The sequence below is a fragment of the Pan troglodytes genome, chromosome 9 (assembly GCF_028858775.2).
Source record: "Pan troglodytes isolate AG18354 chromosome 9, NHGRI_mPanTro3-v2.0_pri, whole genome shotgun sequence".
NCBI lineage: Eukaryota > Metazoa > Chordata > Mammalia > Primates > Hominidae > Pan > Pan troglodytes.
The window spans coordinates 61601649-61615618 of record NC_072407.2 but is presented as its reverse complement, the minus strand read 5'-3'; positions in this window follow the sequence as shown (position 1 = coordinate 61615618).

The window sequence follows — 13970 nt, the reverse complement described above, 5'->3', positions numbered from 1 at the left end:
TGATCTATAGTTTGAGGAACAAGGAAATCAAAGAGGCCCTCAAGAGGGTGACAAATGGAGCAACATATTTACATTAGTAAGAACAACATTTGGGTAGATATTGTTATTTCTATAACGAAGATAGAAACAAGAATATATAAGTGACTCTTTGTATGTCACAAAAATAGCTAGGTAGAGAGAAGAAGTACAAACTTTACTTCCTGGATTTCTGGTGCCATTGTAGTCAGCCACCACCAAGTGATCTGTTTGAGACAGTGTCACTGAGATTGATTACAGTTTAAAAAGTCAGTTTCCATGATGAGAACCCGGGTAGATTAAACCTTAAAAGGTGATTATGTTTTTGAGAACAAACGGCTGGTAAATATTATGTGTAGAGAAATGACAAGAACTTAGGATGCCATACTGTGTTTTCTTCATTTATTTTCTTTTCTTTTTTAACTTTTATTTTAGGTTCAGAGAACATGTGCAGGTTTGTTACATAGGTAAACTCATGTCATGGGGGTGTGTTGTATAGATTATTTTGTCACCCAGATACTAAACCTGGTACCCAATAGTTATTTTTTCTGTTCCTCTCCTTCCTCTCACCCTACACCCTCATTAGGACCTGGTGTCTGTTGTTCCCTTGTTAGTGTTCATGAATTCTCATCATTTAGCTCCCACTTATAGGTGAGAGCATGTGGCATTTGGTTTTCTGTTTCTGTGTTACTTTGCTAAACATAACGGCCTCCAGCTTCATCCATGTTCCCGCAAAAGCCATAATCTCATTCTTTTTTCATGGTTACATAGTATTCCATGGTGTATATGTACCACATTTTCTTTATCCAGTCTGTCTTTGATGGGCATTTAGATTTCATGTCTTTGCTATTGCGAGTAGTGCTGCGATGAACATTTGTGTGCATGTGTCTTTATGGTAGAATGACTTATGTTCTTCTAAGGATATACTCAGTAATGGGATTGCTGGGTCAAATGGTAGTTCTGTTTTCAGCTCTTTGGGGAATCACCATACTGCTTTCCATAATGGTTAAACCAATGTATGCTCCCACCAACAGTGTATAAGTGCTCCATTTTCTCTGCAACCTTGCCAGCATCTGTTATTTTTTTTTTACTTTTTACTAGTAGCCATTCTGACTGGTGTGAGATGGTATCTCATTGTGGTTTTGATGTGCATTTCTCTGATGATCAGTGATGATGAACGCCTTTTCATATACCTGTTGGCCATTTTTATTTTCTTTGGATGAATGTATACTCAGGTCTTATGTCCATTTTAAAAATCAGGTTGTATTTTTTTTGCTATTAAATATTATGACTTATAAATATTAGGTATTAACTCTTATCTGCTATATAGTTTGCAACATTTTCCCCCAATTTATGGGTTGCTTTTTAATTTTGTTGACTGCTTCTTTTGCTGTGCAGAAGCTTTTTAGTTTGATGTAGTTCCATTTATTTCTTTTTGCTTCTGTATTTTGAGCTTTTGGTTTGCTATTCAGAAAAATAATTGCAAAGGCCAATGTCAAAGAGCTTTTCCCCTATATTTTCTTATAAGAGTTTCAGGTCTTACATCTAGGTCTTTAATCCATTTTCAATTGATTTTTGTATATGATGTAACATAAAGGTCCAAATTCATTTTTTGCATGAGAAAATCTAGTTTTCTCAGCACTATTTATTAAAGAGACCATCCTTTCCTCATTGTGCCTTTTGGTGCCCTTGTAAAAAATTAGATGACCATAGAGCCAATGAGGAGGCAGCTAGTAAGCATTTCAGCTCCACAGAATCTAAACTTGATTTTTGAATTTAAGTGAAGTAACAAGATTATTTGAGAGACCTCTAAAAGGCATTAACACAATGAAAATACCTATGCACACATCCTTATGTACATGTATAATCGTCTTCATATAGAGTCTCAGAAGAAAAATTGTTGGGTCAAATGATGGCTTATTAGAAGCATTTTCAGCATGCCTCACCTATCTTGGAGAACCAAAACAACAATGACAACATAAATATATTATCCAAGAAGGAACATGGGAGTTCAACAGAGGTAAAACAGGCAGCCTGCATGGCCAGGACTGGTCAAAAACTGGGAGTGAATCTCCAGTATGGGAGAGGGTGAGTGAATGTTTTTCTGTGGGTCTATTTTCCCACTGATGAAACTATACAATCCAGGACATGGGCAAGCACTTTGGCGCACCAAATCCTTGAATCTAACTTAGGGAGCAGCTGGGATATTGTGAGAAGGAACTACTGCAGGGAGTGTCTCTCTCTTCCTCAGACTTATGCAGCCACAGTAAGGCACCATTTTTGATCCTATCTCTTAAAAAAATTGTGCATGATCCTGGGAACCAAAAACAGCAGTCTTCAGCATTAGGGAGACTTGGACTGTAGCTTGGGGAACCACCGCTTGAGTGGGAAAGTGCTCTCACAACCAGAACTGAGAACCAAGCATGGCAAGAACTTCAGCTGCTGGTTCTGGAACTGGGCAAACATCTCAGACATGAGCAGGATAAGAATTGATGTAGAGACTTGGTGCTGAGCTCACAGCAGCTCCTATGGCTTGGGGCTGAATTACAGGGTGAGTGAGAACTGCTGGGACTGACTAAACATCTGGGTCAGCTACCACAGCCAGGACAGGGGAAGAGGCCCTTTTGGGACTGGGGCATGAGAGGGCACAAGCCCCCAACTCACTGATCAAAGCAGTAATTACGGGGACCAGCACCATCCCCCAGTGGCAGAACATCAACACAACAGTGATCACCTTTCACCCAAGCATTTCACCAGACGACTGAGGACCATCCCACTCCCTAGTCACAGCTGGTGCAAGCACACCCTGTTAGGGAACCTCAGAGCAAGATTGCCTGCTCTGGGTCCACCCAGTTTTAATACCCCCTGAGATTGTAGGATCTAGGCTTCTGGATGTTTCACAGCTCAGTCCACCACTTGAGACACCTGGGTACTTCTCCCAGGGCACAAAGTTTGGAATACTGCTACCAGCTTGGCTAGCTCCAACTTGCAACTGTCATCTATTGGCCTGGAGGCTGGCTTGAGCAGTCCATTTCAACCACTTCCAATGAAAAAGTACAATGTGTGGAAACTAGAGGGACGTCTTACTACCACTGACTGCCACCACCATCACCCACTATACCCAAGCAACCCAGGAGCAAAATAACCCACTCCCTTACCCAGTACACTGCTATTACAACCAGCATCCAGAAACATCATTCAGAGGCCACAGAATTGATCTTCCTGGATCCACCAACACAGGTGTTAGCATATGCTTCCCCACATCACAAGGATAGACATGCTTAATTCACCATCGCTTAATCTGAAGATGGATGAATCTGGTATTCAAACTGGAGCACAAGTTCACCACTACTCCCATAAATAACTGTACCCTAACACACTGAGGCTAGCCAAATATCATACAGCATCTTCACTGTTGCATACACCCAGGAGTAAAGCCAGAAGTCTACACCCAATCAACAGAGTTGTCACATCTTTAAGAAAAAAGTTCTCCCCTAAGTAAAGTAAATTCAAAAATAAAAAGAACTGTTACATCAGGTATGCAGAAACCAACCTAAAAACACGGGATACATGAAAAAGCTAGGTAACCCTCTCAGCCTCAAAACCACACCCTCAGGGGTGGAGCCAAGATGGTCAAATAGGAACAGCTCCAGTCTACAGCTCCCAGCATGAGCGATGCAGAAGACAGGTGATTTCTGCATTTCTAACTGAGGTACTGGGTTCATCTCACTGGGGAATGTTGGAAAGTGGGTGCAGGACAGTGGGTGCAGTGCACTGAGCATGAGCTGAAGCAGGGTGAAGCATCAACTCACCTGGGAAGCACAAGAGGTCAGGGATTTCCCTTTCCTAGTCAAAGAAAGGGGTGACAGATGGTAGCTGGAAAATCAGGTCACTCCCACCCTAATACTGCACTTTTCCAATGGTCTTAGCAAATGGCACACCAGGAGATTATATCCCGTGCATGGCTCAGAGGGTCCTACACCCACGGAGCCTCACTCTTGCTAGCACAGCAGTCTGAGATCAAACTGCAAGGCGGCAGTGAGGCTGGGGGAGGGGCGCTAACCATTGCCAAGGCTTGAGTAGGTAAACAAAGTGGCCAGGAAGCTCGAACTGGGTGGAGCCCACCACAGCTCAAGGAGGCCTGCCTGCCTCTGTAGACTCCAACTCTGGGGGCAGGGCATAGCCAAACAAAAGATAGCAGAATCCTCTGCAGACTTCAATGTCCCTGTCTGACAGCTTTGAAGAGAGTAGTGGTTCTCCCAGCACACAGTTGGAGATCTGAGAACTGACCGACTGCCTCCTCAAGTGGGTCCCTGAACCCCAAGTAGCCTAACTGGGAGGCACCCCCCAGTAGGGGCAGACTGACACATCACACACCTGGGTACTCCTCTGAGACAAAACTTCCAGAGGAACGATCAGGCAGCAACATGTGCTGCTCACCAATATCCGCTGTTCTGCAGCCTCTGCTGCTGATACCCAGGCAAACAGGGTCTGGAGTGGACCTCCAGCAAACTCCAACAGACCTGCAGCTGAGGGTCCTGACTCTTAGAAGGAAAACTAACAAACAGAAAGGACATCCACACCAAAACCCCATCTGTACATCACCATCATCAAAGACCAAAGGTAGATAAAACCACAAAGATGGAGAAAAAACAGAGCAGAAAAACTGGGAACTCTAAAAATCAGAGTGCCTCTCCTCCTCCAAAGGAAGACAGCTCCTCACCAGCAATGGAACAAAGCTGGATGGAGAATGAGTTTAATGAGTTGAAAGAAGAAGGCTTCAGAAGATCAAACTACTCCAAGCTAAAGGAGGAAGTTCGAACCCATGGCAAAGAAGTTAAAAACCTTGAAAAAAAATTAGATGAATGGCTAACTAGAATAACCAATGGAGACTAGTCCTTAAAGGACCTGACGGAGCTGAAAACCAAGGCACAAGAACTATGTGACAAATGCACAAGCCTCAGTAGCTGATTCAATCAACTGGAAGAAGGGTATCAGTGATGGAAGATCAAATGAATGAAATGAAGCGAGAAGAGAAGTTTAGAGAAAAAAGAATAAAAAGAAACAAACAAAGCCTCCAAGAAATATGGGATTATGTGAAAAGACCAAATCTATGTCTGATTGGTGTACCTGAAAGTGACAGGGAGAATGGAACCAAGTTGGAAAACACTCTGCAGGATATTATCCAAGAGAACTTCCCCAATCTAGCAAGGCAGGCCAACATTCAAATTCAGGAAATACAGAGAATGCCACAAAGATACTCCTCGAGAAGAGCAACTCCAAGACACATAACTGTCAGATTCACCAAAGTTGAAATGAAGGAAAAATGTTAAGGGCAGCCAGAGAGAAAGTTCGGGTTACCCACAAAGGGAAGCCCATCAGACTAACAGCTGATCTCTCAGCAGAAACTTTACAAGCCAGAAGAAAGTGGGGGCCAATATTCAACATTCTTCAAGAAAAGAATTTTCAAACCAGAATTTCATATCCAGCCAAACTAAGCTTCATAAGTGAAGCAGAAATAAAATATTTTACAGACAAGCAAATGCTGAGAGATTTTGTCACCACCAGGCCTGCCCTAAAAGAGCTCCTGAAGGAAGTGCTAAACATGGAAAGGAAGAACCGATACCAGCTACTGCAAAAACGTGCCAAATTGTAAAGACCATCGAGGATAGGAAGAAACTGCATCAACCAACGAGCAAAATAACCAGCTAACATCATAATGCCAGGATTAAATTCACACATAACAATATTAACCTTAAATGCAAATGGGGTAAATGCCCCAATTAAAAGACACAGACTGGCAAATTAGATAAAGAGTCAAGACCCATCAGTGTGCTGTATTCAGGAAACCCATCTCACGTGCAGAGACACACATAGGTTCAAAATAAAGGGATGGAGGAAGATCTACCAAGCAAATGGAAAACAAAAAAAGGCAGGGGTTGCAATCCTAGTCTCTGATAAAGCAGACTTTAAACCAACAAAGATCAAAAGAGACAAAGAAGGCCATTACATAATGGTAAAGGGATCAATTCAACAAGAAGAGCTAACTATCCTAAATATATATGCACCCAATACAGGAGCACCCAGATTCATAAACCAAGTCCTTAGAGACTTACAAAGAGACTTAGACTCCCACACAATAATAGCGGGAGACTTTGACACCCCACTGTCAACATTAGACAGATCAACAAGACAGAAAGTTCACAAGGATATCCAGCAATTGAACTCAGCTCTGCACCAAGTGGACCTAATAGACATCTACAGAACTCTCCACCCCAAATCAACAAAATATAAATTCTTCTCAGCAGCACAGCACACTTATTCCAAAATTGACCACATAGTTGGAAGTAAAGCACTCCTCAGCAAATGTAAAAGAACAGAAATTATAACAAACTGTCTCTCAGACCACAGTGCAATCAAACTAGAACTCAGGATTAAGAAACTCACTTAAAACTGCTCAACTACATGGAAACTGAACAACTTGCTCCTGAATGACTACTGGGTAAATAACAAAATGAAGGCAGGAATAAAGATGTTCTTTGAAACCAATGAGAACAAAGACACAACATACCAGAATCTCTGGGACACATTCAAAGCAGTGTGCAGAGGGAAATTTATAGCACTAAATGCCCACAAGAGAAAGCAGGAAAGATCTAAACCTAAAATTGACACCCTAACATCACAAATAAAAGAACTAGAGAAGCAAGACCAAACACATTCAAAAGCTAGCAGAAGGCAAGAAATAACTAAGATCAGAGCAGAACTGAAGGAAATAGAGACACAAAAAACCATTTGAAAAATCAATGAATCCAGGAGCTGGTTTTTTGAAAAGGTCAACAAAATTGATAGACTGTTAGCAAAACTAATAAAGAAGAAAACAGAGAAGAATCAAACAGATGCAATAAAAAATGATAAAGGGGATATCACCACTGATCCCACAGAAATACAAACTAACATCAGAGAATAGTATAAACACCTCTATGCAAATAAACCAGAAAATCTAGAAGAAATGGATAAATTCCTGGACACATACAACCTCCCAAGACTAAACAAGGAAGGAGTTGCATCTCTGAATAGACCAATAACAGGCTCTGAAATTGAGGCAATAATTAATAGCTTACCAACCAAAAAAAGTACAGGACCAGATGGATTCACAGCCGAATTCTACCAGAGGTACAAGGAGGAGCTGGTACCATTCTTTCTGAAACTATTCCAATCAGTAGAAAAAGAGAGAATCCTCCCTAACTCATTTTATGAAGCCAGCATCATCATGATCCCAAAGCCTGGCATAGACACAATAAAAAAGAGAATTTTAGACTGATATCCCTGATGAACATCAATGCAAAAATCCTCAATAAAATACTGGCAAACCGAATCCAGCAGCACATCAAAAAGCTTATCCACCATGATCAAGTGGACTTCATCCCTGGGGTGCAAAGCTGTTCAACATATGAAAATCAATAAACATAACCCAGCATATAAAAAGAACCAATGACAAAAACCGTATGATTATCTCAATAGATGCAGAAATGGCCTTTGACAAAATTCAACAACCTTCATGCTAAAAACTCTCAATAAATTAGGTATTGATGGGATGTATCTCAAAATAATAAGAGCTATCTTTGACAAACCCACAGCCAATATCATACTGAATGGGCAAAAACTGGAAGCGTTCCCTTTGAAAACTGGCACAAGACAGGGATGCCCTCTCTCACCACTCCTATTCAACATAGTGTTGGAAGTTCTGGCCAGGGCAATCAGGCAGGAGAAGGAAATAAAGGGTATTCAATTAGGAAAAGAGGAAGTCAAATTGTCCCTGTTTGCAGATGACATAATTGTATATCTAGAAAACCACATCGTCTCAGCCCAAAATCTCCTTAAGCTGATAGGTAATTTCAGCAAAGTCTCAGGATACAAAACCAATGTGCAAAAATCACAAGCATTCTTATACACCAATAACAGACAAACAGACAGCCAAATCATGATTGAACTCCCATTCACAATTGCTTCAAAGAGAGTAAAATACCTAGGAATCCAACTTACAAGGGATGTGAAGGACCTCTTCAAGGAGAACTACAAACCACTACTCAATGAAATAAAAGAGGATACAAACAAATGGAAGAACATTCCATGCTCATGGGTAGGAAGAATCAATATCATGAAAATGGCCATACTGCCCAAGGTAATTTATAGATTCAATGCCATCCCCATCAAGCTACCAATGACTTTCTTCACAGAATTGGAAAAAACTACTTTAAAGTTCATATGGAACCAAAAAAGAGCCCACATCGCCAAGTCAATCCTAAGCCAAAAGAACAAAGCTGGAGGCATCATGCTACCTGACTTCAAACTATGCTACAGGGCTACAATAAACAAAACAGCATGGTACTGGTACCAAAACAGAGATATAGACCAATGGAACAGAACAGAGCCCTCAGAAATAATGCCGCATATCTACTACCATCTGATCTTTGACAAAGCTGACAAAAACAAGAACTGGGGAAAGGATTCCCTATTTAATAAATGGTGCTGGGAAAACTGGCTAGTCATATGTAGAAAGCTGAAACTGGATCCCTTCCTTACACCTTATACAAAAATTAATTCAAGATGGATTAAAGACTTAAATGTGAGACCTAAAACCATAAAAACCCTACAAGAAAACCTAGCCAATACCATTCAGGACATAGGCAAGGGCAAGGACTTCATGACTGAAACACCAAAAGGAATGGCAACAAAAGCCAAAATTGACAAATGGGATCTAATTAAACTAAAGAGCTTCTGCACAGCGAAAGAAACTACCATCAGAGTCAATCGCAACCTACAGAATGGGAGAAAATTTTGCAATCTACTCATCTGACAAAGGGCTAATATCCAGAATCTACAATGAACTCAAACAAATTTATAAGAAAAAACAAACAACCCCATCAAAAAGTGGGTGAAGTATATGAACAGACACTTCTCAAAAGAAGACATTTATGCAGCCAAAAGACACATGAAAAAATGCCCATTATCACTGGCCATCAGAGAAATGCAAATCAAAACCACAATGAGATACCATCTCACACCAGTTAGAATGGCAATCATTAAAAAGTCAGGAAACCACAGGTGCTGGAGAGGATGTGGAGAAATAGGAACAGTTTTACACTGCTGGTAGGACTGTAAACTAGTTCAACCATTGTGGAAGTCAGTGTGGTGATTCCTCAGGGATCTAGAACTAGAAATACCATTTGACCCAGTAAACCCATTACTGGGTATATACCCAAAGGATTATAAATCCTGCTGCTGTAAAGACATATGCACATGTATGTTTATTGTGGCACTATTCACAATAGCAAAGACTTGGAACCAACCCAAATGTCCAACAATGATAGACTGGATTAAGAAAATGTGGCACATCACTTTGGGAGGCCGAGGTGGGCAGATCACGAGGTCAGGAGATTGAGACCATCCTGGCTAACACGGTGAAACCCCGTCTCTACTAAAAATACAAAAAATTAGCCGGGCGAGGTGGCGGGCGCCTGTAGTCCCAGCTACTCGGGAGGCTGAGGCAGGAGAATGGCGTGAACCTGGGGGGCGGAGCCTGCAGTGAGCTGAGAGTGCGCCACTGCACTCCAGCCACGGCGACAGTGAGACTCTGTCTCAAAAAAAAAAAAGAAAAAAGAAAATGTGGCACATATACACCATGAAATACTATGCAGCCATAAAAAATGATGAGTTCATGTCCTTTGTAGGGACATGGATGAAGCTGGAAACCATCATTCTCAGCAAACTATCACAAGGACAAAAAATCAAACACCGCATGTTCTCACTCATAGGTGGGAATTGAACAATGAGAACACATGGACACAGGAAGGGGAACATCACACACTGGGACCTGTTGTGGGGTGGGGGGAGGGGGAGGGATAGCATTAGGAGATATACCTAATGTTGAATGACAAGTTAATGGGTGCAGCACACCAACATGGCACATGTATACATATGTAACAAACCTGCACGTTGTGCACATGTACCCTAAAACTTAAAGTATAATAAAAAAACCACACCCTCAAAAAACCACAATAATTCTCCAGCAATAAGTGCTGAACACAAATAAATTCTAAAATTTCCAGATAAAAATTCAAAATATTGATTTTAAAGAAGCTCAGTGAACTTCAAGAGAAATCTGAAAATCAATACAAAGAAATCAGAAAATCATTTTAAGATATGAATGAGTAATTTACCAAGGAGATAGATATCTTAAAAAAACAGTAATTCTAGAACTGAAAATTTTATTGCAAGAATTACAAAATACATTTGAAGCCTTCAAGAATAGACTAGATTAAGCACAAGGAAGAATCAGAACTTGAAGATAGGTTTTAAAAATATAATACAGTCAGATAAAAATAAAATAGAATAAACAAAGCCTTCAAGACTTTTAAGACTATCTAAAATGACCTAAATAATAAATTATTGGTATTCCTGAGGAAAAAAGGTTAAGAAATTTATTAATGAAATAATGTATAAAAACCTCCCAAGTGTATCAAGAAATTCAGACATCTGAATAAAAGAAGCTCAGTGATCCCCAGAAAATTACAATGCCTAAATGAGTTTGCCATAGCATATTATTAGACTATCTAAAATCATATGAATGAACAAATTCTAAAATTGGCAAGAGAAAAACATCTAGTCATCTACAAAGGAAACTACTTCAGAATAACAGCAGACTTATCAGCAGAAACTTTGCTGGTAAGAAGGTAGTGAAATGACGTATTCCAAGTGTTGAAAGAAAAAAAGCAAACTAGTAGCCAAGAATTCTGTATACAGCAAGAATTAAGCTTCAGGAGAAATACTCTTTTCCAGATAAGCAAATGCTGATAGAATTTGCCACGACTAGATTAGAAATAGAAGAAATGATCAAAGGATTCCTAAACTTGAAAGTGAAAGAATGGTATTCACCATCATGAAAACACACAAACATAAAACTCATTGTTAATGCAATAATACAAAAGGGGAAGTGAAAGGAACAAAATGACACCACTACAGAATTCCACAAAACCAAAAATGAACAATGAGAAAAACAGAGAAAAGAGAATGTATAAAATAACTAGACAACAATTAATAATATGACAGGAACAAAACCTCACCTATCAATACTAACCTTGAACATAAAAGAATTAAACACTGCTTTTAAAAGGTATACATTGGTAAGATGGGTTAAAAAACATGACTTAACCATAAGCTGTCTACAACAAACTCATCTTATCTGTAAAGGCACATACAGACTGAAAGTAAAGCAGTGGAAAAAGATATTTCACACAAATGGAAACCAAGAGCAAGCAGAATTAGCTATAATTAGATAAAACAGGTTTTAAATTAAAAACAATAAAAGGATAAAGAAGATGATTATATAATGATAAAGGAAACAACTCAGCAAGAGAAAATAACAATTCTAAATAAGGAACTAGAAAAGTGAGATCAAACCAAATTCAAAATTAGCAGAAATAAAGAAATAACAATGATTACAGCAGAACTAAATGAAATAGAGACCAAAAATGATATAAAGGATAAATGAAACAAAAATTTGGTTTTTAAAATAATAAACAAAAATTGATAAGCCATTAGTGAGAATAACCAAGAGAGGACTCAAATAAAGACAATCACAAATGAAAAAGGAGATATTATAAATAATACCACAGAAATACAAATATGTACATGAATTTAACTTATTGTTATCAAGCTGTATTACCAGCAAGCTGTGCTATCTTGGGACAATCCCTTAGCTTCTCTGGCCTCAGGTTCTCCACCTGAAATGGATAGTTTGGACTATAAGATCCCTAGGTTCCTATATCCTTTCCAGCTCAAATGACTCCAAAGTTAGTAAAGAAAATCTACAGTCACGAGACCATCATATAGACCATTGGGAAGTAGGGAATGAATCCAGTGGGGACATGGCAAAGTGGGGCATGAAATCTGCAGGGACAAAAGCTCCATGACAACGATGACACCAGAGAGCAAGTACCTGGAATGTTTTCTCCCTTGAACTGGCTTTTCCCCTTTATTCTCTGCTCTCAACAGCACGTTTAAGAAGATCTGAAGTTGTGGTCATCTCTTTTGCTGTGAGTGAACAGCAAGTTTTGTGGCCAAAATCATCCATCTTAGAGTGCAATGGGGCCCACATGGAAAATTCCTTTGTACGAGAAATAATTAATTTTAACCTTTGGCAAGAATTGTGTCTTTTTGAGGGATCTGGGTCAAGTTCACAGGGTAAGACTTAGAGGGAATTGTTGCTTCTCTGCTATCTAATTATCTCTGATTCTTTCAGTAAACAAGGTTTATGGTCCTCAGTCTCTCCCATTATTCAACTCTTCTCACTTCTTTGCTTCCATTTCCCCCACCTAGGGCTTTTCCTTGAGTTCTCTTTCTCCTTACAGAAATTTTCTGACCTCAATGAAAATAATAATCTCAACATAAAATTTCAAGTTATTACTCTGGGATGAAAAATAGGTGTTGAATTCCAGTTCTGCAATTTCTTAAGGATATGATTTGACCTCTGTTACTCTCTGTTTTTTTTTTTCACCTGTTAAAAAATGAATTCTGTTTTGAAATAATATTGATTTAATTTTTATTTAAATACACAGCTTTGATTAATAATTTCTGAGTAGTAAGAGCCCAGTTGCATCACTGCAAGATGATATGAGAAAGTACTCATGTACAATTCCATTAGACCTTTTGAAATACTTCAAATGGCTCTCCATTGTTGTTTTTGGAGACCTTGGAGGTCTGGAGACACTAGCCTACATAATGTAGAAATCAGAAATACCCACTCTAAACACAGGTAGTTGGTCTTAGTTGGTCTAAGTATTCCTTTTCACCTTCTTTTATTTACAGTGCTCTTCATTCAACAACATTCCTGGTTTTACCCGATTTCGTATTCTGCACAATGCCACAAACTGACCATCTTCTTATTAGATCAGAATTGGAAAAGATTTGGATTGCCTACGACTAATATTTGTAGCAAAATCCCCAACCAATATTTACATTAGTCACTTTTTCTCCTGCAAATTTTCTAGGGAGATGGTGAACACATGCAAGAAATGTAATGAAAAAGATTGAGTGCATTTATCCTTTTTCTTTAGTTTACCAAACTTTAAAAAGATAAATTTTCAGGACAAATTTTATAATAAATAAGAAAAACAATCTATAAGGTTTTGCTCTTTTCTGGAAATGGTGGATTAAATAGAATATATTTAATTATGGCCTGTGTCACTGGAATGTAATAAAAATGTGAAGAATTACAAATTACAAATAATTGATCAACAGTTTGACTTTTTTCATTGAACTGTCCAATTACCTTTGTGTTTGGGGGATGTTGTCAATGACAGCTTATATTTTCAAAGTATTTTTATTAAATATAACTCATCTTGGATAAAATACCTGAGAAATTTTATTGACAACACTTTATTCTAATAGTAAACAGAAAGATTTCCAAGTTCATAAAACCACAATGAAAACAAAATAAACATAAGATCTTCTTAGTTATACGTCTAAATCTGGGTGAAAGAACCATTTATTAATGTGTTAGTATCAGTAACCATGATGCTTAGCATTAAGTAGTAAAACATCTCCACTAGTCCATGTGCTGTATGTAGTTACTGTTGTCATCTTAAGGGCACTTGGTGATGGTGCAACTTAAAAAGAAGCATCAGGAATTTATAATTCAGCTGAGTGTGAGATAACACAATAATAAAAGATAGAAACAAATACAATCATTTATTAATCATATTCTTGAGTGTAGGCTTGGAGACAGTCTAATTTGGGAAGTAATTTTATTAAGAATTCTTTGACACTTGGGCATTAATTTCTCCCTTTTCCTTTTTTGCAGAGAGAAGTGGTGATGGGAATGATCATTGCTAACATTTATTAAATCCTTCCTGTTTTAAGCCCTTCATATCATTCAACACTTGCAACAACGCTAC